General features: G+C 35.4%; 1 long non-coding RNA gene across 1 annotated transcript; it reads left to right on the top strand.

Moving 5' to 3' along the window:
• Positions 1-21,326: 21,326 nt before the first annotated feature.
• Positions 21,327-24,617, top strand: LOC135413208 (uncharacterized). The gene is made up of 2 exons (XR_010430129.1): positions 21,327-22,447; positions 24,025-24,617. It is a non-coding gene; the product is annotated as an uncharacterized LOC135413208 (long non-coding RNA).
• Positions 24,618-25,306: the final 689 nt, after the last annotated feature.

The raw sequence follows: 25,306 nt of genomic DNA, 5'->3' as shown, positions 1-25,306 counted from the left end.
AACTATGGTAACCATGGCACTAAGTGCCACATCCAGCCTCATCTTAAAAACCCCCAGGGACAGAGAATCCACCACTTCCCTGGGCAGCCCATTCCAGTGCCTGATTACTCTCTCTGTAAAGAATTTCTTCCTAATATCTAACCTAAACCTCCCCTGGCACAGCTTAAGACCATGCCCTCTTGTCCTACTGATAGCTGCCTGGGAGAAGAGACCAACTCCCACCTGGCTACAACCTCCTTTCAGGGAGTTGAAGAGAGTGATGAGGTCTCCCCTGAGCCTCCTCCAGACTAAACAACCCCAGCTCCCTCAGCCTCTCCTCATAGGACTTGTGCTCGAGTCCCTTCACCAGCCTTGTTGCTCTTCTCTGGACCTGCTCCAGCACCTCAATAACCTTCCTGAACTGAGGGGCCCAGAACTGGACACAGCACTCCAGGTGTGGCCTCACCAGTGCTGAGTACAGGGGAAGAATCACTTCCCTGGTCCTGCTGGCCACACTGTTCCTGATGCAGGCCAGAATGCCATTGGTCTTCTTGGCCACCTGGGCACACTGCTGGCTCAGCTTCCTGTCAATCCAAACTCCCAGGTCCCTTTCTGCCTGGCTGCTCTCCAGCCACTCTGTCCCCAGCCTGTAGCACTGCAGGGGGTTGTTGTGGCCAAAGTGCAGGACCCGGCACTTGGTCTTGTTGAACCTCATCTCGTTGGAATCAGCCCAACTCTCCAATCTGTCCAGGTCCCTCTGCAGAGCCCTCCTGCCTTCCAGCTGATCACATGTGGCAAAGGGCTGGGAAGAGATATTTTCATGCTCTTCTCACTCACTTGTTTTTTGGTCAAGAAGGGAGTAAGATCTTCCCTTTTTTATCACATTTGTGTAGTCATCATTATTTTTTTTTTTTTTGGTAAGAATATAATAAGCACAGATTGAAGATGTAAATTAAAAGGCTGCATAGGCAATACTTTTCAAGAAGTTGTCTACTCTATATTGTTTTCAGATTTTTGGGAAATGTTAAAGGTCAGAATTTGTGTACTGTCATTCAAATCTTTTGAATTTAGAAATTTACACGAAAAGTTCAAGAGAGAAGAAAAATATTTTGCGCATCTATTTGTCCTTCTTGTAAATCTCCTCATAACTGTCTGGAAAATGATTGAAAAGTTATTATTTTCTTTGAAGTATATTGTATTATAAAGGGTCTTTTCATGATAGATTGTATAATAAAGAGTCTTTTTATAAACAACTTATAACTTCAACAAATTATTTAAGTTGAAAAATAAAGCTGCCTTGTGGATGGAGTGCATTAAAAGTCATCAGCACATTTCGAGAGCTCTGAAACAGTCTCTGGATATTAATACTTGACTAAGTTATTCAGTTTTGCAATCTGCTATTCGTATATATATATTTAAATGAAGACATTTTCCTTGGAAAATCACAGTGGCCTAAATTGATCTCTGATTTCTGTAAATAGCTTGAATATATTTCTTCACATGATGTGTACACTGTATGCAGAATAATTTTTATATTAAATATATTAGAAGCTTTCATGTGTACAAATATGAAGAATGGCAAGATTTTTTATATGTTCATATTATTTATAGTCACAGTCTGTTTTATGAGTTATTTCCTATATGGCAGTGATTATGAATGTGCTAGGATTTTTCAGTGTTTGGCTGAATGTTGTATTAAATAATTACTGTTCAGAACAATATGCTGATACTGGTCAATGATTTGAAATAAACTTTGATCCATCATTAAAAAACTGCACTTCATATATATTTTATCTAATGTAATGTTTTTGCTTGTGTTCTGTATTCACTGTGAGTAGATGACTCATAAGGAAAAACTATTCTGCTCTCAAATTCTCCAGCCACTGCCATTCAAAAGTTATTAGATTAAACTAGTTTTAAAATTAGGAAACAATATCAGTAACTTAAGGATAAGAAGAAACAGTAAGCAAAAACCCATTAAAACCCAGATGGTTCAAAAATAAGATATGTACAGGAATATATAATAAAATTGATAGACATATATGCATACACATTCATATATGTACACATCCAAAGCTATATATATTTACATATACATGTGTGCTTGTACACACAAAGGAGAGATATGCTTTAAATACATAAACAAATGAATAAAGGACATATATATTTTCAATATTAAAAAATATGGGATAATTCTAAGGAATCTGAAGTATTTTATCTGTGTATCTAAAAGAAACCTTTACTTCCCTGTCATGGGAAATATCTAGGACCACCTTTATGGTTTGGTCCATATATTCAATATCCTTTAAGTGTGCTACTTTGTTAACTACATTGGCTTTTCTTCTCATTGTTTAGGTTTTGTAAATAAAACTGAAGGATTTTTGATATATTACAAAGAATTAGCAGTGTCTGCCAGTATGTGGATTGATTGCTTCTCACACAGAATTTTAGCACTTGGGTTAACTTCCAGTAAATATATAACACTTCATAATGTCTTTATTTCAGCTGACACTAAGGTATATGCTCACATGTAAGCGTGTGTTCAGTCCATCATAAATAAAACAGTGTAACTTATATTTATTATCTGCAAAGCGTCTTTTGCTCAGGTATTTCAAACTTTCCCCTTATTTTTGGTTATGCAATGGTTAGACCTTTGCATTTAATTTAGCAGGAAAAAGATACAAATTACAAGTTCAGAAATATTTAGTTCCTAGTTAGTGCCTAGTGTGATTAAATAGGATTCTGGTCTGACTTCAGAAAAGTCATATTACCTTCATTACACCATTTGTAAACCAGTCAGCCGTGTCGCCTCCCTCCCCATCCTTCATCTTACAGAAGACTGAAATTGGTTTATTTCTTTTCACCTAGGAAGAGGAAATAATCTAAAATTCTGTCCTGATAAAACAAAACTGTACTCTTTTGGTATGAGGTTTGTACTTCATTATTTTTGAGATAAGCCTTTGAAAATTCTTTCTGCAGGTAGACCACCTTCACTTGACAGAGATAACATGCACGTCTAGTGTATCAGATTGCTCTGAAAATATGAGTGGTTTGAAGTAACATGAGGGAAGGATTTGGTCTATTGAGTCAAATCAGTTCCTGATTACTTTTCTTCTTGTGGAGACTACCCTGTTGTGTTGAAATATGTCCCTGCAATGCCATTCTGATTGTCAACACACTGAAGAACCACTGGCTTGTTAAAGGGCAGATAGCTGAAGGACTGATAACTTTTTGCTCTTTCTCTTCCTCCATCTACCATCCTAATAATTGCCATTAAGCATCAAGACTCTGTATATGGAAGTGCCTTTATTATAGAAGCAACAATAGTTGCTTTCAGCTATTCTAACATCTGAAACTGGGGTTCACAGTTGTCTGACTTTACTATGATTGTTATCTAGATTGTTGTGCTTTTCTAAGTTGTTTTCTGTGCTCCTTTCTCCCCATTATGACACTTTTATTCTGAATCTCCAGTGAGGCAGTGTGACTTTCTATTGCTTACAGAAAACATAAACGTAACTATGGCTTTCAGCTTTCCCCATTATCCTCAAAATCATACAACATAATTTAATGTTTAGTGGTATTTTGCCATGTCCTTTATGTGTTATTTTTAAGCTTGTCTATAATCACTGCCTACACTTTGTGGTAAAATATATCCAGAAAGATACTACACGTTTAAAAGACAACCGCCATCATTCAGTAGAATCAAAACACCCTTTGGTAGAAAATAATAGATTATATGTGATTTGTACGTGACATTGTACTGGATGGATTAGAATTTCCATGAGAGCCATGTAGCATGACACAAAAAAAATGCTGATAAGGTACCAGAAAGCACAATTTATTTTTTTTTTAATGAGAAAAATTTTACCTTTGTTACTTTTCAAGGTCAAAAACTTTTCAAGTGACCTCTAAGGAAAAAATCGTTAGAAGAGATTTAGGTTCTTGGAAAAACTTTCTCTCATTTTAGGAAGAAAATGTCATTTGGAGTCAGAAGTAGAACATGGGTTCTTTTTCAGTGCAATTACTTAATCAGTGCTTCTGAAGATTAGCCTGAAATACCACATAACTGAACGAAGCTCATTTTTCCTTACAAAAACAGAGCTCCATTCATTTAAACATTAAAATAAAGTGTATCACTTTAGCTACAATGCTGTACTCTGCAGTATCTAATTTCAATCAGTAAGAATCTTAATATAATAAAAAAATATATTGTAAATTAGACCTGAAAATGCATCATTGTCAAAGAACATACTTACAAGTTCATGTTTCTAGTCACATTATTTAATCTTTTGTAATATTTTTGGTATGTCTCTCATTTACTCAGAAATTAAGATGTTTGTTGTCCCTGGTGCTATTTTGCCTAACAGTTCAGATGATTTCCAATTCAATTTAAGTGAAGAAAAAGACTTTTCAAAGCGTAACATTGGTTTTGCAGCTTTTTTTTCCTCTTTTCTTTTACTACAAAAAGATCTTGGAGTTGAAAGCTGTTATTTGTAAAACAGTAAACCTCACTGAGCTTTTTATGTTTTTGTAAGGTACCAAAAGTTATATTCTGTGTAATAAAATTAGACAATTATTTTGTAAATGCATGTTTAACTATGAAAAATTACTAATGTTGTTCACAGTGTGATGTAAATACCTGCCAAGAGACCTCTGCCTTTCAATTTTTTATGGTCTTAAAGAGTAGTGATAACAAAATTTTGTTGAGTGATCTGCATTTGTTCCTAGTCAGAGACACATGTGTTTCAGAGTCACAGAAGAAGAATCAATAGAAGATTTTAAATTTTACGTGCCATGGCAGAGGAATCTTGAGGCACCTTATTGTTTTATATCTCAACAAGTTTCCCAAAAGTTTGCAGGATAATGCAGAAAAATCTTGTTTGAAAAATCCAGGACTATTCTTTTTGTTGTTCATTGATCAGTTTTCAACTAGTTTGACAAATTAATTCTATATTCTTTTTTCATTTTGTATTGGCCTCCACATTGTTGGGTCTATCTATTAAAATACCACACAGTTATAACAACTATAAAATAGCTATTGCATACATTTCCAATACACTCTGGAAAATCCTGGAACACAAAACATGCTGAAGACATGTTTAGTTTTCCCTGGAATTTTTCCTTATGGGTTGCTACTTTAAGGTACATCTTTTAGGTATTTTGGTAAGCATTTTTTTCATAGTTCATATGTAATTGTGTTTGTGTATTTTAGTAATAAAAGAAATATAGAGGTTTTTTTTACTCTGACCTACTACTTGATTTACGCTAATAGTTAAAGCAAAATATTACTTTCCATTTAAAAACTATATTGATAGAAAGATGACTGTAAAGTGGGGAAATGGGAACTTAGGCTGTATATTACTTTGTTCTCTGCTTATATTTTCAGACAATTTTCAACTTTATGATCAAATATTTTGTCTCAACTTATACTAGGTACTACAAATAAATCATATAAAACAAGCAATCCTGATCCATGTAATCACGTGTGAAAAAATAAATTATGCTAATAGGCCTTAAAAATGCATCGATAAAAGTATTTCCCCAAAGCGATTGTATACTAGACATTGTTCATCTAATGTAAAATTCACAGAGCTAGTTGGTAACATTTTTCCTTCCCCTTTCTCTTTTCCTCCTTCCCTCTTTCCCCTTCCTGTCCTCTATGCTTGATAAGGCACTGATTTCTAATTTGCCTTTTTGTGAAATCCCCTCAGGCTAGTGTGAATTCTGAAAGAAATTAAAAGCTTTAAATCAGGCAGAGAACTGATTTGCTTACAGTTTAACCTGCATTAAAAGTTGTTGGCATATGCGACAGAACTGGTGAGATCTTTCTCCTTCATTTCCTGTGAATAGAGACAGACTTTGTTACTATGAGCACAGACAATTTCCTAAGATCCTGAGTTTAATGAGGTCACAGATTGAAAGCTTCTGAGCACTTACTGGAATTTTATGTCAACCTCTAGATTGTCTAGCTTCAGTAATGGAGTGGCTAAAAAGTTGGTATTAACTTCCACACCTAAATATCCCTCACTACTAGATAAGGACCTCTGAATCTGACAAATATTAGCAGTATTTTTCAAACAAGTTCTTTCAGTCCAACAAGACCACTACTGGCCATTTAATTGTGGGTTTGGATAAGGAAACTCATTATATAATGGGATTAATCACATTATTGCCTTCTTTTTTAAATAGAATAGAATGTTCCAGTGAATAAGTTGTTATAAGTGAATAATCATTAAAAATATTTCAAGATATAATAGGTATATTATATTACTTATATTATGTTATATTATATTATATTCTACATATTACTTTATTCTTCCCTACATTATTATTACATTATTATGTGTCCCTAGATGACATATCATAAATTATGCAACTGTTGCCCACAGTCTCTGCTTGGGTGGCTTACTCTGTCTCTCTGGAAATTAGAAGAATGTACCTTTATAAGAAATTCAAAGTTTGTCCTATATTTGTGTGCAAATATGCAAGAAAACAGAGTTAATGTATTTGCAAGCTTAGCATTCCCTACATGTATTTCAGCCACAGAATTAGAAAAGATTTCTTATTCAGTGAATATAAACACCTTCATATACACACACTAAAGAGTAATGTATCTTAAGTAATGGAAACAGGTTTTCCCAGGGAAAACCTTTGTGTTATAGGTGACTTTTGATGATGTTTTTATTACAATTTCTTGAAAAAATGTGCCTTATGATGGTAATTTAAATACTAGAACAGCTGCTTTTCAGATGTAAAAAAGTATTATTATGACTGCAAACAGTTTCTTAAAGTTTGCTTCACTGTTTTATTTTTCATAGAAATCATAGACAAATACAATGACTGTAGACAAATACAAATAGGGACATCAAGTGGCTATTCAGTCAAGTCTTCTCTCATTCTCCACCAAATCAAGGGCAGTCATACGAAATTCATTCCTGACAGATGTCTGTCTTCCCTGTTTTGTTTGTTTTTTAAAAAATAGTGGTTTACAGTCTTTCTACTTTACAGTTAGTGTACTCTTGTACTTCCTTGAAAGAGTCAGAATTAAATAAGAATAAAAGTTTAAAATCATGATGTGCTAAAAAATGCCTGCATGTCCACTCATTTTTCAGCTGTATAACTTAAACCTGATGTCATGTTTTCCTTAAAAACAGACATTAAAAAAATGCTGATATAGCATGATTTCAACAGGTAAAGCATTTGCAACATGTGGAGGTTATCTTTCAGTGGATAGTCTAGTGCTTTTCTTTTACTTGGAGTAGATTTTTAGGAAAATTCCCTAAGATTTCACTGAAGTCGTGATTTAACTTTTTGGACCTGAGGCAAACAACATACTTAAATTCTTCACTTTTATTGGTCTTTGTGGAAGTTAGAATCCTCCTGAAGGATAGGTTCCATGCAAATATATACTATATTTCCCACTTCTGTACCTCAGTTATTGAATGCTTTGAAATATGTAAGATGGTGCATCTGTATTCATAAGGGGATTGATCTAGGATGCCTTACAGCTTAACTGAACTGGGACGAAGGTTACAAATGGGGAAAGGAAAGTACCAAACTCAAGTGCACTTATGTTCCCTTCTGTAGAGATAAGGTTCTATCCACTATGGAAAGAAATTCCCCATCTCATATAGTCTAGATGAGAATGGACACTAAACATATGGCAATAAAGATCAGAAGTGACTAGAAATGAGTGAGACTTCTCTTTACAAGAACATAAGCTGTAACCTTAAAAAAATTCCTAAGGTTCCAACTTTGTTTGTAATAGGTCTTAATAATGTCTTTCTAAACATATGGATGTTTTTAAGGATTTTTCCTTAAGGACCTATTTATATGAATTACTCCCATTGCACAAGACATTTCCTAAACATTCTTGAATCACTGGATTCATCTCCATCTCTTTTCTTTGTGGGATCATTTTCTCAATGAAAATTGTATCTGTCAAAAGGGGAAAAAGGAAAAATCAAACGTTCTAATGGACTTTTATGTACCACACACATAATTTTTTTTAAAATAGCATGGTATCTTTTTGATACTGTTGACTTTTCTGCCAGAAATTGTAACATATCTCCTCATAAACTGAAATTTCGTAATTCAGTTTCTAAGCTCAGCTGTTACGTACAGCAAGAAAACACATCTCTGTTAGCTGAATAGAGTGAGAGTGCTGCAATTACTACTCAGTAGAACACAAAACTCAGTGTTTGAAAGGGACATAAAAACTCCTGTAATCCTCTGCAAGGATGGATTGTGCTCAGTACACATGAAACATCAAAAGCAGCAAGTAAGAATGTACATCAGTCTCTTACTATGAAGCACAGGAGACCAGGAAATGAGAGCATTTTTGTCACTTCCAAATACCAAAGCAGTTTTAAAGAAGGTGCTATTACACCTTGAAATACTTAAATGTAAAGCTTTTATTCTGTGTTTAGCTGTCATCAGCTCTAATGGAAATTGTCTTACTAGTAAATACAAAGGTCTACTGCTAAAAATAGTCAAAGCAGTCTGAACAAGGAGTTTTTTAAGCTTATTGCCACGGAGATATTTCTCTGAAAGCAAAATCTTTAAGTAGTTTCTCTAGGTTTTATTATATGAATAAAAGCTAAATTCAGTACAGTGTACAGTACATTTTCACAGATTCATTTTTATGAATGAAATCATAATAATTTTCATTTGAATGAAATTTTACATTCTCAGAGACTGGAAACAAAACAGCAATTGATAAAAAGCAGTTATGCACATTTTTATTATTTAAGAAATTTACAGCGTTACTATTTGATGATCAAATGTGATATACCCTATGCTTATCTTCATTTGATATCTTGGAGATGTATATATGTATAGTTCACTTATATATAGTTCATTGTCCAGGTTGGATAAGGCTTTGAGCAACCTGATGTCGTGGAAGGTGTCCTTGCATATGACAGGGGATTTGGAACTAGATGACCTTTGAGATGCCTTCCAACCCAAGCCATACTATGATTCTGTGATCTTTTTCTAAGGTAAAAGGTAGAATGTACAAATATTAGTGTGCAGCTGGACTATCATGGGCTTACCCCATAGAAATGCCTTATTGGAAAATACAGTGTTGTTAGGATCTGATTATTAAAAGATGCCTCTGCCCGAATTAAGGTGCAAGTGAGACCATATGCCTAAGTCAATAGTACAGATTTTATTTAACAGTAAATATGATGTAAAGAGAGAGAGATAGAAATATGAAGACAGAGAGAGAACAGGGTAGAGAGAGAGAATGAGAGAGAGACAGATTAGGTAAAAAGATAAAGATAATACCACCACATGGATTCCAACAGTGTCCCACCGGTCCCTCTTCTTCTGGTCTCGGCGATGAGGGTCCCAAAGTCGTGCTTCTGGAGTACCAGTTTTCTATAGTCGAAGTCCTCAGTACTCACAGGGATTTCAGATGTTCTCACAACTTGGGATGGCATGGGTGTAACCTGTTGTTTTCTTTCCCACAGCTTGCACAGTGATATTTTGTCTGGTGTTCTAATTTCAAACCTTTTCCTTCATTTAGGTCTGGAATTAATGCTTTCCTTTCTCACAGTTTTCCACAGTGGGAATAGTTGTCTAGATAGGTTACTCAGATCTGCCTTACCAGGCCTGGTTCCTGTTGTTGCCATCTGCTCTTATCTAAAGTTCCTGTTGTGGTGGCTTATTTTATGCAAATTTCCTTCTTTTACAGTGTTTTGAGACAATTAACTGTGTTCTTTAAGTCCTAATGGAAGTCCACACCAAAAAACGAAATAGTACTTTACAAGATATTACTTTAAATATACAATCACTGTGTGTGATGCAGACTTGGAATCATTAACAATTGTTTTGCTACTGTTATTTGCAGTAGCACTGTCGTTACAAAGATGATGCCATGCATTTATGGATGAATCCCTTTTTTACTGGTTGCCTGTAGATACATTTTTTTGAAATGTTTTGTAAATTACACTTAGTAGAATGAAAGCTCAGGTTAGGCAAAACAATTTCAGACAGTTGTGATTAAAGCAGTATAATAGACAAAATCTGTAAGTAATATTATAGGTGTCTTAGTAGTTTTAAGGGGCACAAATGTGTTGCTCTGCATCCCCCTGGAGAATTTGAAACGTCAAGATTTTGGCTTTGGTCTGTAAGAAACACTACCCATTCACTCAGTTTGGACTGTGCCTGAGGGTGGACAGCTGAGATTTGGGCACTAGAGTGCATGGACTTATGTGTAATGCAGGCATTCTGCAAACACAAATGCAGGGTCATTCCTGTGTAAGGAACTGATGCAAATAATGTTCCAGGATGTAGATTGTGTCCATTGAACTGCTATTCCAAAAATTTCTTCATCAGAAAAGAGGAATTAATTTATGCACATTTTAATGACAACAGGGGTACAATGTTTTTATAAATAATGACTTAAAACACTATGTTGAAGATGCCTTGTGTTCCTAGAAGAAAAGAAATTATATCCTTGCACTGAGTTCCGTGTGACCTTGTGCTTACCATGTACCTAAAAAATCAATCAACAAATGAACTTAGTGTGGATTTCTGTAGGGAAATGAGATATTTGCTTAATAAATAAGGAAGATAAACCCCATTCCACATAAATAACTAGTTTACATATTTTTAATTTTTTTTTTTGAATTCCAAATATTGCTTAAGTCAGACTCAGGATTTTAGTGATTTGGATGTTTGGTGTTCTGGCAGCAGAGCTCTATATTTGTCAGTCCCATGTGACCTAACATTCAGTCCATGAGGAAGAGGAATTCTGAAGCTGAGCCTGGAAGATTACTGTACAAATTAATGAGACTTGGTAAATATTTTTTTTTCTAATGTGGAACACTAAGAAGCTTTTTTGCATTAGTCTTGCCCTTTTAATTTTGGCACTCTTTTGCCTTTACTTTTGCCTGTTTATATATAGTAATAAGATTTAACTCTATTTCTTTTTCCTGAGTGAATCAGAGTACCAGGTTTTCTCCTTCGAACTTACCTACCAGATGTGAAAGAGAAAATTGACTGTGTCCAAGTCTTTATGTAGTCAATGACCAGTAACTTAGTGCTGATCTTTGTATTCCAGGACTCTGTTTTTTCCACTTGACCACACTGTTTATGGATCCAGAGATATATAGAAGAGGCTTTAGAGACAGTTTATACTTAGTCTTCTGAGCAGAAACAGGACTGTCAGCTGGAGGCAATAGCCCTGAGAATTCTATGAAGGATTCACTCAGAGTTCTCAACAGCTTTAACTAGATTTTTTGTGCCCTGTGCCAGCTGATGCTGCTTTCATCCATTGCCTTCAGTTCCCCTCCATACAGATAATTTACTTCAGTTTCATCCTTCAACTTCATCATTTATTCTCCTCCCTTCTCAGCTTAACTTCTTATTTTCTTCCTGAAATGGATTAATGCAAAAATAAACACATAAATATTTTAATATGATATTATCATGATGATTTAGCCATATGCTGGAATCCCATTTTGAGCTCTGGTTTTATGTTAGCCCTGTATACGTGGTTTTGATTGTGAAATTTTCAAGTGCAACAGGAACAGTCTTTTAGTTGATATTTGTACTGCATCATTTTATGAGCATCCTGTACATCAAATTCTAAATAACTTAGGGATGTAGATATTATGTGCAAATCTTTTATTATTAAACCTCGGAAAGCTGGCAATACTTCCAGCTTAAGTGGGCTCATTATACTATAATAAAAGGATATATTATGAGGTCAAGGATTAAAGGAAGTAGGGATATCAGCATAATTTTTGTGGCAAAATCTTTTGTAGCAGAAGCATGTTATCATGATGCTTGTTTATCAACCAGGAGGAAAAAATGTGCTTCAAAATAAGAAATGCTACCTAAGAACACTACCAGTTGTAGCTAGAATACTTGGAAAGTAATTGTTGGTATAGACAGAAATTTTAATATGCTTTCTCAAACTTCCTTCTTGATGAGGGCTTCCATTAGAGGGTTTCAGTTGAACTTCAAGTGTTTTATAATAGCAGTAGAAAATATTTAATTATTGTAAAAATATTTAATTATTTTTACGTCTGAGTTTCTGCAGATTTGAAATTAACATAGTAAACTCTCAAACTTGATCTGACTTTAGCTCCAGTTGCCCCATCTGTTGTCTATATGCCTCAAACATATGGTTCTGTTGACCTGAGCAGTATGCTGGTTATTAATAGTACATTGTTTCTTAAACATATAACACATTTTAAACAAAAGATAAAATATATTTCTTAAAAACAAAGTCAGATTTAAAAGGGTAACCTGAATAATCTTATATGAATGAAATCTGTCAAGATTTTGAGAAAATTTAGGTAAAACTCTTCCAGATAGATGTATTTCTTCTTACACATTACTCTAACTGTAAAGTCATGAACATTCCTTCCATCTTCAGATAAAATCTCTCATCTGTGATTGACTTATCATTTAATTCACCAATATGCTCCTACATTGAGATAAAAGAGTGAAATACAGGGTGTCAATCAGAAACAGAAAAGTGTTCCACTGTAGTAATTTGGGAGCAGATCCCTTTTTGGCTAGATCCAGTGACATCAGTGTTAGTAAGCTAGCAATGAGTTAAATCCTTTTCATTTCAGTTGATTATTGCCTTGTATATAAAATCTGAAAAAATGGTATTCATACACATAAAATAAGCTTGATCTTCAAGATCCGTTTAATAAATTCAAACCTGTTTTTAAAATTGCTTGTAAAAAATAAGTAGGGAAAGAATTTAGTGGTGCTTAATCTGGAAAAAAAAAAGTTTGTGAATACTTTCCCTCTAGAAACAGACACCGTGAATGCTACTCCACCAGAGACAGTGCACGAACCTGTTGAAGTGAAACAAGCGTCTGAAAACCCCCCATATTTAATCTTCCACTTCTCTCAGAAAAACAACATATGCTTCAGATGTTCCTCCAGTTATAGTTTGTTTTTATAGGTGACTTCAGATATTTGGAGGGAAGAAGATGCTTTGGGAAACCGCTAATGTGATTGAACTGAAAACTGATCAACATTCAGGTAGTCAAAACTCAGGTCTGCATAGTTTATATCATATGTTCCCTGGGCTCACCTTCTTTGTGCTTGCTTTCAATTTTATTTTTATTCCTGCAGGCCAGCTGGGGATGAGGAGAAGGCTGGAAGAGTGTCTGTAGCAGAACTGATGGAGCTGAGGCTCAACAGAAAAATTTCCATTGCTTCAAAACTTAAAAGCAGGTCTCAAGAACAGGGAGTCTGAATACAAAAATGCAAAGAGTGTATAAACTCTTAATAACACTTTCAAATACTCCTCCTAGTGTTACCCTCTAAGTAAGTAATTGCAGTTTATTAGAGGGAACTGATTTACTTATTTATATCAGGAGATAGAGTAGGATCAACACGGCAAAGTATAATTTATTGAAGGTTAACCTATCTATCAATTATTTAGGAGGGTTTTTTTCTCCACAGTATTTCTGTTGCATAAGGCAATATGGGCCTTATTTCTATGTCAGAGCAACTGAGACAGAGATGGAGGCATGCTTAGGGATAAGTTTGTGAATAGCAGTCCCAGGTTTTGAAACTCAGTTCAGTATGTTAATCATTAAACTGTCTCACTCTCTTCCCCACTGATACATTTTTTGAATGTATTTTCTCAGTCAGTGATCACATTCCTACTTAACAATAGAGAACATATCAGGTGAAAACTACAGGTATTTAATGTCACATCAGTAAGTGGCATTACAGAAAAGAATCTCCTTCCGAAAGATAAAGCTTCCTTATATCTACTGGTACTTTAGCAGATGGTTGACATCACTTTTCCTTGCTTTTTCAAATAATTATGTAGCTAGATAATCACTGTATAAATCGAAGAACAAACTAAACTGAAAGAAGATCTAAGGGATCCACATGTACTTACTGCAATGAATCATCATTATGTGCTCTTTATAAAACCCCATCTGCTGTAAGGTTGCTAGTGTCAGCAAGTTTTATTACAAATACTACTTTTATAAAACACCTAATCCACTAGCATCAGTATTAGTTCAAAGAATTATGGTATAGATGTGTATATTATGCATGTTATACAACTCAGAATATATTTATCAGGGCAGTAATATTTGAATTCATCTTAACACAGAGCAGGCAGAACAATAACGTAAGCATCTATCTTCTGGTTCACAGGGCTGAACTGAGAATACAAGTGATACATTGCAGTTTACCAGTCATATAATTTCTGCGTGAATGAAATAATCCCTGTAAAAATTCAATCTCTGTTAAAAAAAAAAAAAAAATAAAAAGAACTTTAATCATCCAGGAAATATCTACTCAGTTGTATCTTTGTGGGTAAAGGGAGTATAATAGACATTATGATCTTAAATATAAAGGAGACCTAAGACACATATCACCTTTCTAGTAAAAAACACTCAGTTAAATAGTTTCTATGAGGTCCTCCCATTTAGTTTGAATGTTTTATTTGATAGGAAAAAGCATCTCATATACAGTTAATGCCCAAATAATCATGAGGTAGAGACGTTACTATCTCTCTAAATTCCTCTGGCCAGGACAGGTGGATTTAAGTTTAAACTGCATTATTAGTTTAGCCAAATTTCAGAATTGGAGTGTCTACTGGGAATTTTTATGTCACATTCACTATTTTAAGACACTGCTGCTGACAATCAGCCTTTACAAGGCTATCCCTTATCTTCTTATCCATTCCTAAATCTATTCTCTTGGGAAAATTCCATTTCCAGTTCAGTTTCCCAAACTTTACATTGTAGCCTCATGCATTCTGTTAGAACATAGCTCTCTTTTTGGATGAAAATTCAATTTTATATTTTACTTCATAGATACCTCAATATTGAGGTACTATATGCCCAATAGTATCAGTATCAGTAGAAAAGAGGGTAGTTCTTTACATGTGTTAGGATCTATCAACTGCACCATGTGTTATGCTGTGGAAAACTGAAAGAATGGTTAAATTTTTGTATGTTTAATAGAAGTTTCAGATGATAGAATAGTAATAAATGCACAGCATTTTCAGTCTTCTATGTAGGTTTGAATTTTGGAGTAATATGTGCTTAACTTTTGCCATTATTGTATATTTATGGTAGGCCTGTTTGTATAGGGCTTGCAATTAAAAGAAACTTATTGATTATATGTGGTGGCCTGTAAAAATTTGGAGAAATGACAGTGCCCCATTGGTCCCCAAAGTTTAGAGCTACCAATTTAGAAAATAGCTGATCCTCACCTGGTTGTGTTGACAATGTTCCATTAAAGAAACTTCTTCAACAGGAACTGGATGGCATTAACACACAACCATACTAAACTCTGTATCATTACAAGCCAACAGTTCTGGGAGGAATACTATTACAGTTATCTGAAATATAGTGAATGTCTTTCCTCCTACGTGTTACATTTAGCTTACCACTAATGTGAGAAGCATCATGCTTATATTAAACATTATTCTTATACTATTTCTGCCCTCTCTATTAAAACCTAGAACTTTGTAGGCATTAGGGAGTTTTCTATCTATATGATTTTCCATAAATTGGAGGTCCAAATGCAAAATTTAGAGCTCATAAACATTAGATGGATTTGTGAGTGACAATCCCTGGAGGGCTTTAGATCCATAAACTAATGAGACATACATATAGTGGAGTAGGGAAGGGTATTTTTATCTGTGATTTACAAACTAGTTCCAAACTTGTTCAGGTCATTAATGGAAAACTTTATCCATTTTCCTAACATCAGCATTACAAAATTTTGTGAGATAATTAGCATCTTTACAAATGAATACATTATGAATTGGAACTGTAAGAAAAAGTGATTTGGCATCATCTTCTAAAACTTTGGAGTCATAACATGAGTAAAATGGGTATAGCTTTCCACTAATTATGATGCAAAGGCTTACAATGGAAAGGGAATCGTACCTTCAAGTGTAAGATGATGTGTGACGTATGGCAACCCTGTTAGTGAAGGGAGAGGCATGTCACGAAAGCAATAATGATTTTGCTCTATGCCGTGCCACAAGGTAGCAGTGTTGTGGTACAATCTTGGTAATTTTCTGATGAAAGTCACTGAGCATGGGATCAGCTCTGCTTCTATCAAAATCAACAGAAGTTTTGCTGTTGACTTCTGAGGACTGTTTCCAATACAACCAGTGAAACCTCACTTCAATAGTTGATGTGCAATGTATTGATAAATATCACAATCCCTGCTACATAATATTTTGTAATTGATTGGACTTCTAATCAATGCAAAAAAATATAATTTGATTTTGTATTTCTTTGTTCTTGCTTTGTTCTAGTATCTGTGAAAGTGAAAATTACTACAACAAAAAGTGGAAATGTGAAAAAAAAGTGACTAATAGAGTAATTAAGGTAGCTTTTTATTCCATCAGTAGGAATTTGAGAATATTATTCAGACAAGAAGTTTTCAATATATGATTTTTTATTAGCTATTTTTTTCTATTTTTGAAGGCATATGTAATCAGGTATGAAGGTTTTTTTAATTCTGAAGATCAGATATTGTGGAAGGTCAATGGTTGTCTGGTGAAAATTAAACATTAGTTCTAATTTTTTTTTTTAATGGTTTGGGCTGAAAGGGGACCTTGAAGACCATCTAATTCCAACCCTCCTGCCATGGAGATGGACACCTTCCACTAGACCAGCTAAGTTATTTAGAATTTGACATACAGGATGCCCATAAAATGATGCAGTACAAATATCAACTAAAAGACTGTTACTGTTGCACTTGAAAATTTCACAGTCAAAACCACGTATACAGGGCTAACATAAAACCAGAACCCCATCCAATCTGGCCTTGAACACCTTCTCCCCCTCCTACTGCACTGACCTTGGTGTCCGCACATTGGTGCTGTTGCTGGCACCAGTATTCTCACTCTTCTCTCTGGCTGCTGCTCTGCTGCAATTTTCTTTTTCCCCCTTCTTAAAAGAGAGGTGCTGCCAGTGTTGCTGATGGGCTCAGCCTTGGCTAGTGTCATGTCCGTCTTGGAGCTGTCTGGCATTGGCTCCATCAGACACCGGGGAAGCTTCTAGAGGCTTCTTGCTGAAGCCTCCCTGCTACAAAAACCTTGCTATGAAAACCCAATATGGGAGTTTATAAGGGACCTAGGCATTAAAATAAATAGGAAATTATCAAGAAGAGAAGGGGCAGGGTAGGAAAAAATGTCAGCCCTTTGCAATGACTAAAACAGTTTTCCTGTAGGGAAAAAAAACCCCACAAATGTGCTTACACATAGGGCTATGTCATGGTACCATGTTCCTAGCTGGGATCCAGGTCTCATAATCATCGTGGCAGATCAGAACAACCAGTGTGTGAACATAAAACCTTATTGCATGGCACATGTGGAATGGGACCAAACACAGGATCAACCAAAAACGATACTCTTGGCACTGCATAACTATTGTGACTTGACTCTTCAGAGTTTCTATTTTTTAATCACAATTGTTTTTTTCTGGATTTAACGACATATATGTTTGGTGAGAGATAATTGGATTCTCTGTGTTCATAACTGCAAGATTTCATTAAAGAGTAGAATGACTTACAGATCCACCCTAATAACTTGACAGTACAGACCAATTCAGAGACAGACAGATGGTTTAAAGAAAAAAATCCAGAATTTTATCAGCAAAAAATCCTGATTTTAAGTTCATTCTAATTATCCTAATGTCCTTTGAACAGCAGTGATCTCAGTTTTTTATATATTTTGGCTACTTCAGTTAACAAACACAAATCAGTTTGTTGTCTTTTTTTCTAGACAGAATTATGTCTTTTTGTAAAGTGCAAGAGAGAAATTAAAAGGTACAATTTTTAATAAATACTAAAGTAGGATTAGCTTCTTTTTTTTCTTAGTCACACAGTCTAGAATAAAAGGATCCTATCTCATTTTTTATTTTAATAATTTTTTTATGTGTGTATACACATATTTACAAAGAAATATATCACAACTAAACACGTGCACACAGTGCCAATTTTTAAACAGTTAACTATAATACTCTGAGTTTTACACCAGTGTAGCCCAGTGCATTTAACTCACTCATGAGCATGGATTTAACTCACTGTTCAGAAAGAGCATGTGAAGAGTGTTGCTTGGTAGGAATCTTAAAAATAATTTCCTTTATAAAACTGAATTTAAAAACAATTGTGTCTTTGTGTTTTTTAATATGCATATATAGCATTTGTTGAAGACCCTCTATCAAATCTTGCTTGAAAAATAGTGAACTACGAGTTGCTCCTTTTTTACCTCCTCAGTTTTGTCACAATTTCAAAATGACCCCAAAAGCCCTGTCTGTAAACATTTCCTATTTACACCTGTGCAACTTAGTTTTCTTCAATGAGCTTCCATAAATAAAATGGAGCATCATCTGTAGCATCAATAGAGCAGAACTGATCACCATGGGACTCCAAAAGGTTGGTTACACAAAACTGGTTAACCTATTAGTTAGGGGAGTAGAACTGTAGTCTGATATAGATTATTTCACTATTTCAGGCACACTGAATATGCAGATCTCATTGCAAGTTGGGTAGGGGATCTTCAAGACAACTGTTGCAACTGAAGAAAATAGTATTGACTTGTTAGATGCAAATCATTCTTGAAAGTACTGTAAACTAAGTCCCTTGGTAGACTAACATGCAAAGACATATTAAAAGCTTTGGATTTGTATGAAGTCTGAAACAGAACTCCTGATACTTACAGGTATCAGACTCCCCTGAAATTTGGGTTGGTTTGCTTAACACTGTATTTGAAGGGTGGCTGCATCCTGACACAAAAAGATATGTTTGTGTGTGTGTGTGTGAAGTTGCTAATAGAAACCTGTTCTCTGTTTACTGTGTTATTATCACTGTGAACAGCAGAAGAATAATCAGAAAAATATTCTATAGTGCATAAAAAGTGTTTGCTGGGAGAAGTGTAAGGGGCAGGCAGCTCTCTTTTTCACAGGGAACCTCTAGGATATTGCATGGTATTGAGCAGGAAGGGAGGAGAAGTATTTGCCTGGGAATCTGATAAGTTCTTTTCAATTACTAGTCTCCATTTATTTATTCTTCTGGGGAAGTCAGTTCTTTAGAAGATGGGAAACCTGTCTTTGACAGAGCTTTTCATTGTTCCCCTGTGAGAAAAGTCAACTTTTGTTTCCCAATTTTGACTGTATTCATGACTGGTAGAAGCCTGAAGTCTCTACTTACCAGAGACAATGTATTTCTATCAGTAGAGAGAAAGAGAGACCCTTGCTCTGGATGATCTTTGAACTCTGGGCTCACCTTTTTCTTGTCTTCTTTCCCACTCTTTTATTATTTAACTATTCAACACAAAGTAGCAATTCGCTTTTACTGAGAAGCTTAATCCCCTCTTTCATTCAGCGTGCCAGTCTTTCCTCTAGCTCACTGCCTTATGGCCTTATGACCTTAAATTGCGATTGATTGTATGCAGTCTCCTCACACCTCAAGCCTTACCTTCTGCACTTGAAGCAAGCCAGTGTTCCGCAAAACTCAATGCACCTTCCGGCTCAGCACCATTCCTCTTCCTTTTAGAAACCTGGCAATACTAGGTAGAGAAAAGCCCATACTGTTGTTGGTCTGGATATGAAGGATCATAGGCTGCAGGGAAAGGAAGAGAAGCAGGAATAATATACTATTATGCAAAGACAAAACTCATCTGAACCTATCCAAGAGTTTTAGAGTTCCCATGGCATATAAAGGGCATAGGGAGAGAGAGACATCCTTCTATTTTTCTTTTCTAAAGATAACTTCAGTTTCTTGAAACGTCTGTTTCCCACTGCGAACAGAAACATCTAGTTTGTGCTGCATGAAGCATATGACCTGCATGACCAGAAGTCTTTTGGCAGGAGCAAGTTGGATGGGAAGCTTTACTGCATAATGTAACTAGCAGTTGTAATAGTACTAATATGCTTAATTGACAAAGCCTCAACTTCAATAATAAAATTCTAAGTGTTTAAAATAAGACCTTGCAATTTCAGTAATATTACCTTATATCTTAGTCATCAAAAATACATAAACTACTTTTACATCCCACATTTTAGAAATGTGATTAGTTTTTATGAACATAGTTTTACATCTCCAACTCACTGGGTTTTTACATCGTAAGTCTTGCATTGTTAGTTTTGCCACTTTTCTAAAATTTTAGTTACTTCTTTCAAAAGTACATTTTTGTCCTAGTATCTCTATGGAATAACACAAATGCACGGAAAAGTTTTAAGACAGTGGAAAAGAAATAAAAGAATTCTCATTATTATAATAGTTAATGTTCTGGTATACATATGAATATTTTAGTTTAAACTTTTGATTTGAGAAACATCACTTAATACTTTTTCATTGGTTGGTATTGGTAAGAAAATTCATAAGACCTGAAATAGTTCTGAAGGTAAAAATTTGCTTTCTGGAGATCTCTCTTAAGTCTCAGCAGCCATTCGGTGCAATTTTGTGAAGTGTATCAAGGCATTAATTAATTTCTGTCTTCCTCTAGAAATGTGTAAACCCACATATGAAATATCTACAAGTCCTTTTACAGTTAATATCTGACCCTGGAGATGCCATAAGCTCACAATTGTGTATTTTTTTTAATGATAAAATTACCTTACAAGTGAAGTTTTGTCCCTATGCATGCCTATGACTACATAAGCCTGAAACATTGTCAGACTTTATTAAAATACATTTTGCTAGGAATATAATAAGCAGAAGTAGAGCTTTGGGCTTCCTTCCTGCAAACTCCAATAGGTATTTTAAAGAATATCTAATAGACTAATCCCGAGACATAGAAGAAATTCCTTCTCATTTTAGCTAAAGGTAGTTAGATAATTCATTTGTACTCTCTTATACCTGACTATAGGGTTCTGAATTTACCAATCCTATCTTGTATGCCAAGTCTAACTCATATAATAACGAAGTTGTAGGACTCCCTTAACCTTGCTAGCTGAAACCATTTTACTTTACAGAGAATAATTAAAGATTTACTGGGATACAGAAGAGAAGGGGGGAAATGGTGAACTTGCTTGTTAGCCAGTGGGAAGTACAGTTGCATAGCAAGGGAACCTAAGTTTTATTCCTTCTTCAGTTGAAGTTTGCAGATTTTAGGTTAAGCTCAGGCTGGGAGAGGAATCCACAACTTCCTCATGAAGGAGTTGCCCACACACCTCAGACTATGCAATCTTGTGAATTTTTCTTGCCTGCCAGGGAGCAGCATAGCCAGGCTGCTCCAAAGGGAAGGGTTCCTGGGGGCTGAGTGTAATAAGGTCAGCCTTGTTAGGTAACACCCCGCCCCCACCCCAGTTTATGCCACAACCATGAGGGGCGTTTGTGGTGGCTGTATCCAGCTTACTCTTAACTTTGGGGGGCAGATGGCAATATGGTAGCCAAGAGCTGTCTGGAATGGTGGCCCAGATGTCTTGCTGTATTCAAATATGACTGTAAGTCAGTCATCTTACTCCATAAACAGTGGACAGCCCAGGGCCTGCTGAGCAATCCGGCATGGCAGTAGGCTGCACACCAGGATCTCCCCTTGAGCAGGCCTGCCTCTCAAGGTTACCCCTCGAGGCTGAGATCTCTCTTGCAACAACAAGTTCTTGGTGATTCATAGCATGCTAGCTTTAAAATCTTAGCTAAGTAATATAAAGGATTGATTGTGCACATAAAATCCTTTAGATGTAAACAGTTGACCAAGTCTGGGAGTGAGTGTGGATGCAGCTGCACCCAAACTCTCCTCTGAGAAGGGATTTAGAATGCAAGGAGGTCCTTTCTGAACCTCAGGTCTCAACGGGAGGGTCTCCCTGACGGTTTTGTCTGACCCTGTTCCCTATGCAGTAAATAATCAAGTGTACCTTGCCATGGAATCTTGTTAAGCCGCTGTCGCAGTTACTGTTGAACTTTGTTAACTCACTGTTTTGTATCAATAAGGTGTATTGTTGCTTCTCTCTTCCGAGTGAAGTGCATGACCCCATCCATGACACATGCCCTTTTCTCCCCTCCATTTCAGTACTCAGGTAGCATAGGAACCATTAACATCTGAAAAAGGGGAAGAAACATTAGAAAGTTTTTGTACATTTGTTTTATCTGTATTATTGGTAATGAGCCATATAAGTTGGACAATTTGGGTTATGAATGTATATTAAGATTTTAAGAAAACTAACAATGAAATCTTATCTTTGTGTAGAAGGTGTGTTTCTTCAGGCCAAATAAATTGCATGCAATATTGGGTCTAGTATCCTTGTCCTTGGAGACTGTCTGTTAAATCTGAATGCAGGATTTTTTACCTCAAGGATGGTGCAGGTTGGAAGTGGAATTATTAATATATACAATGAAATAACACATTTATAATCTTCTTTATTAAACTGAAAAGGCTGTGTTCATATATATATTAATTTATATCTGTTATTTTTAAAGCCTCAGTCTTCTGAAAGCGCAGGTATGCTACAGCTGCTTCCCACTGGGTTATGCTCCCTCTTTCTTCTTAGGCCTGTGAAAGGTAAGGTTAGCCTCCTATCTTGAATACTGAAACTTGGTTGCATACCCTTGAATAAAACTCACTATAGAGACTTGCTCCATCCCTGAACCTTTCTGGGCACTAACCCTGCTCCTGAATTTAATGTGGTACCATAAAAAGCATGATGAAACCAATTTAATGGATTAGCAGGGAGTGTATTTCCACATAAATTTTGGAAAGTTGGTCTTTTAAGGATGATGTAGCCTTTTCCTGGAAAGCAGCATGCATTTCCACTAAAATATTTTTCTTTCCCAAGTTCAGAACTTTTCAAAATAAAGAGAAATTGGATAGTCCAGGTAACCAATGTTTGCTTACTCACCAGAATATATATATTTCCCATTGCTGAAGACAAGAAATGTAGCATTTTCTCTTTTGTATGCAATCTGGCTTCTCAGTTCAAAGGTAGATTGCAGTAGCATATCACCTCATTATTATTTTCATGGCAATGTACCTGAAATTTGGGATAAAAAATCTGTACTGAGATCCTGATTGGTACAGATTACAGATCCGTAAACTGATCTTATTTCATATGTTTTTAATATCAATGCATTCCAAACATATTAGCTGAAAAAGCCAGAAAGGTAAGCACAATAAAATCTGAACAGTGTAGTAAGCAACTACCTGGCAGCTGACAGCATGCTGGCAAAATGAAGTTTTTAGGAGGAGGTGAAAAGAGAAAAAAGAAGTGACCTTTAACAATTTTTTCAGAAATTAACATGACTAACATAATTAACATGTACATTAATCCCACTTTAAATGCACTAGAATTACTATTAATACATTTTATTTTGGTAAATATATTTAAAAACTCACATGTGTTTATGAGTAGAATTACCATCTATGGACTTTAATATCATGATTATCCTTTTAGTTATTACTACCAGTGTAACACTGTTAGGCAATGAAATAGTAATAGGCTTCAGGCAATGGATCTTACCCCTTAATTAGATGTAGTGCAGAAAAAAAGAAGAGTCATAAAGTTTTGAGAGATCAAGTACTGAAATAAGTTAGTGTTAGTTAAAGTAGTCCTCGTTCGTGTTTGGAATACAGGATAAAACACTTAAGACAGATCTGTGGAGTCTGGTATTTTATCTGCGATGCAATATAGCATCATCCTTTCTAAAAGGCAAAAGAATTCCTTAGTGAACAATTATGAAATAACTTGCCTTTTGGGAAGTTTTCTTCCTTCTGTCAGTTGATTTTCACTTGTTCAGTAAAATATGAAGCTTATGTCTCTTCAGACAAAGTGCATCTTACCTAATGCAACTAAGTGTCTAATCCTTTAAAAGCCTGCGTCTTTGACCTCAGTGTATCTAATTAAAGATATTATACAGATGGCATGAGAAGTGAAAGCCATAGGTCAAGCAAGGTCAACTGAAAGGTGTAGAGTAAATGAGGAGTATATAGATACATAATACTGCAAGTCCATAAATACAACATATAAAATTCCTCATTCTTAGACCTATAACTTTGTTGTTGTCTTTTCTATTGATCGCTTAACTTAGCGATCTTCCTTCTTCCTGCCCTCATTGTTCTATTTCTTTTTTTCCATTCTACAGGTATTGCTACAAAGAAAGACACATTCAGTTGTTTAATCCACTGCACAATCCTACCAATCTAAACTTCTTTCCTTTTTTCCAAACACCTGAAAAGAGGGCTCATACAACAGATTTTAAAGAGTTTTGCAAGGTTTCAAGGCCAAAGCCAATTAAAAACTTAAAGGAAGAAGGTAACACAAACAAGATTGTAAATTAAGATGATCCGAGTCTTTGGCAGACATGGGATCTGGAGAAAGAAGACAGAAGCCGTAAGGCATTACTTTTCATCTCCTGGCTCTGAAAATGGCAATGAGCCAAAGCTTGAGATGCTCTAAACTGCTGTGATTTTAATAACTCTTCCATATAGCCAAAGGCCAAGGATCTGGTCCAGAGATCGTGCCTGCTATCGTGTCTGCTCATTTGTGTTTAAAATCTCATTAGCATGATGGAATTGAGAATACATGGTAGCTCAGTTCATAGTGTCCTATGCTTTTTGTAATGAGGGTTTTTTAGCCTATATGTAGTATATAACTCATTAACGGGGGGGGGAAAAGGACCCTGAAGCTGTACAATGAGGTTATTTTCTAAGGCCTTTATTAAAACTGAGGGGATGATGTTGTGGCAACAGATTATATCTATGGCATCAGAATGGCACCAGAATGACATCCACAGAAGTACCAGGTGTCTGTTGAAAGCCATTACTTATAGAATTATTTCATTGAGCAATTATTTCAGTTACATGGGGGTATATAGCCCTTTAAGGATACAGATCTGTAAACATATAAAAAGTGTTAAAATCCAGTGCTTCTCTGTGGAACCTACTTATTCTTACTTCTTTATAGAAAGGTTTTATCTTTCCTGCCTGGGATTAACAAGAGTTAATACTTAGAATTTAAATTTGTCCCTGCAAGGTAATTAGTATAATCTGCTGTGTACAAACATCCCACTGTCTTTGATTTTTCTCTTGTCCCATGGTATCAAATCAACAAGTTTGTCATTGTGCTTACCAAATACACAGATGGACAAATATGGATTTTCATTGTGGATTTTATTAACTCTTAAATAATATCTCAGTGTTACTAAATTAAGAAACAGTAGTGACTGTATCTCGAGCCTGAATATTATTGATGGGGAGGCATGAACATAATGCTCACAGGCCATTATGGTCGGCAATATGTCAATTTATTATTTAAATCAGTTAACTTTTATACAGTTTAGTTTGTTTAGGGCACATGCTTATAATAAGATGATTGGATAGCTCAGTCTGTGCACGCGTCTCATGTCTCCAGTTCATTGGACCTGA

The sequence above is a fragment of the Pseudopipra pipra genome, chromosome 4 (genome assembly GCF_036250125.1).
Source record: "Pseudopipra pipra isolate bDixPip1 chromosome 4, bDixPip1.hap1, whole genome shotgun sequence".
In the NCBI taxonomy this organism is placed as follows: Eukaryota; Metazoa; Chordata; class Aves; order Passeriformes; family Pipridae; genus Pseudopipra; species Pseudopipra pipra.
Note: the sequence above shows the minus strand (reverse complement) of the source record. Positions and strands in the feature narration are given on the sequence as shown.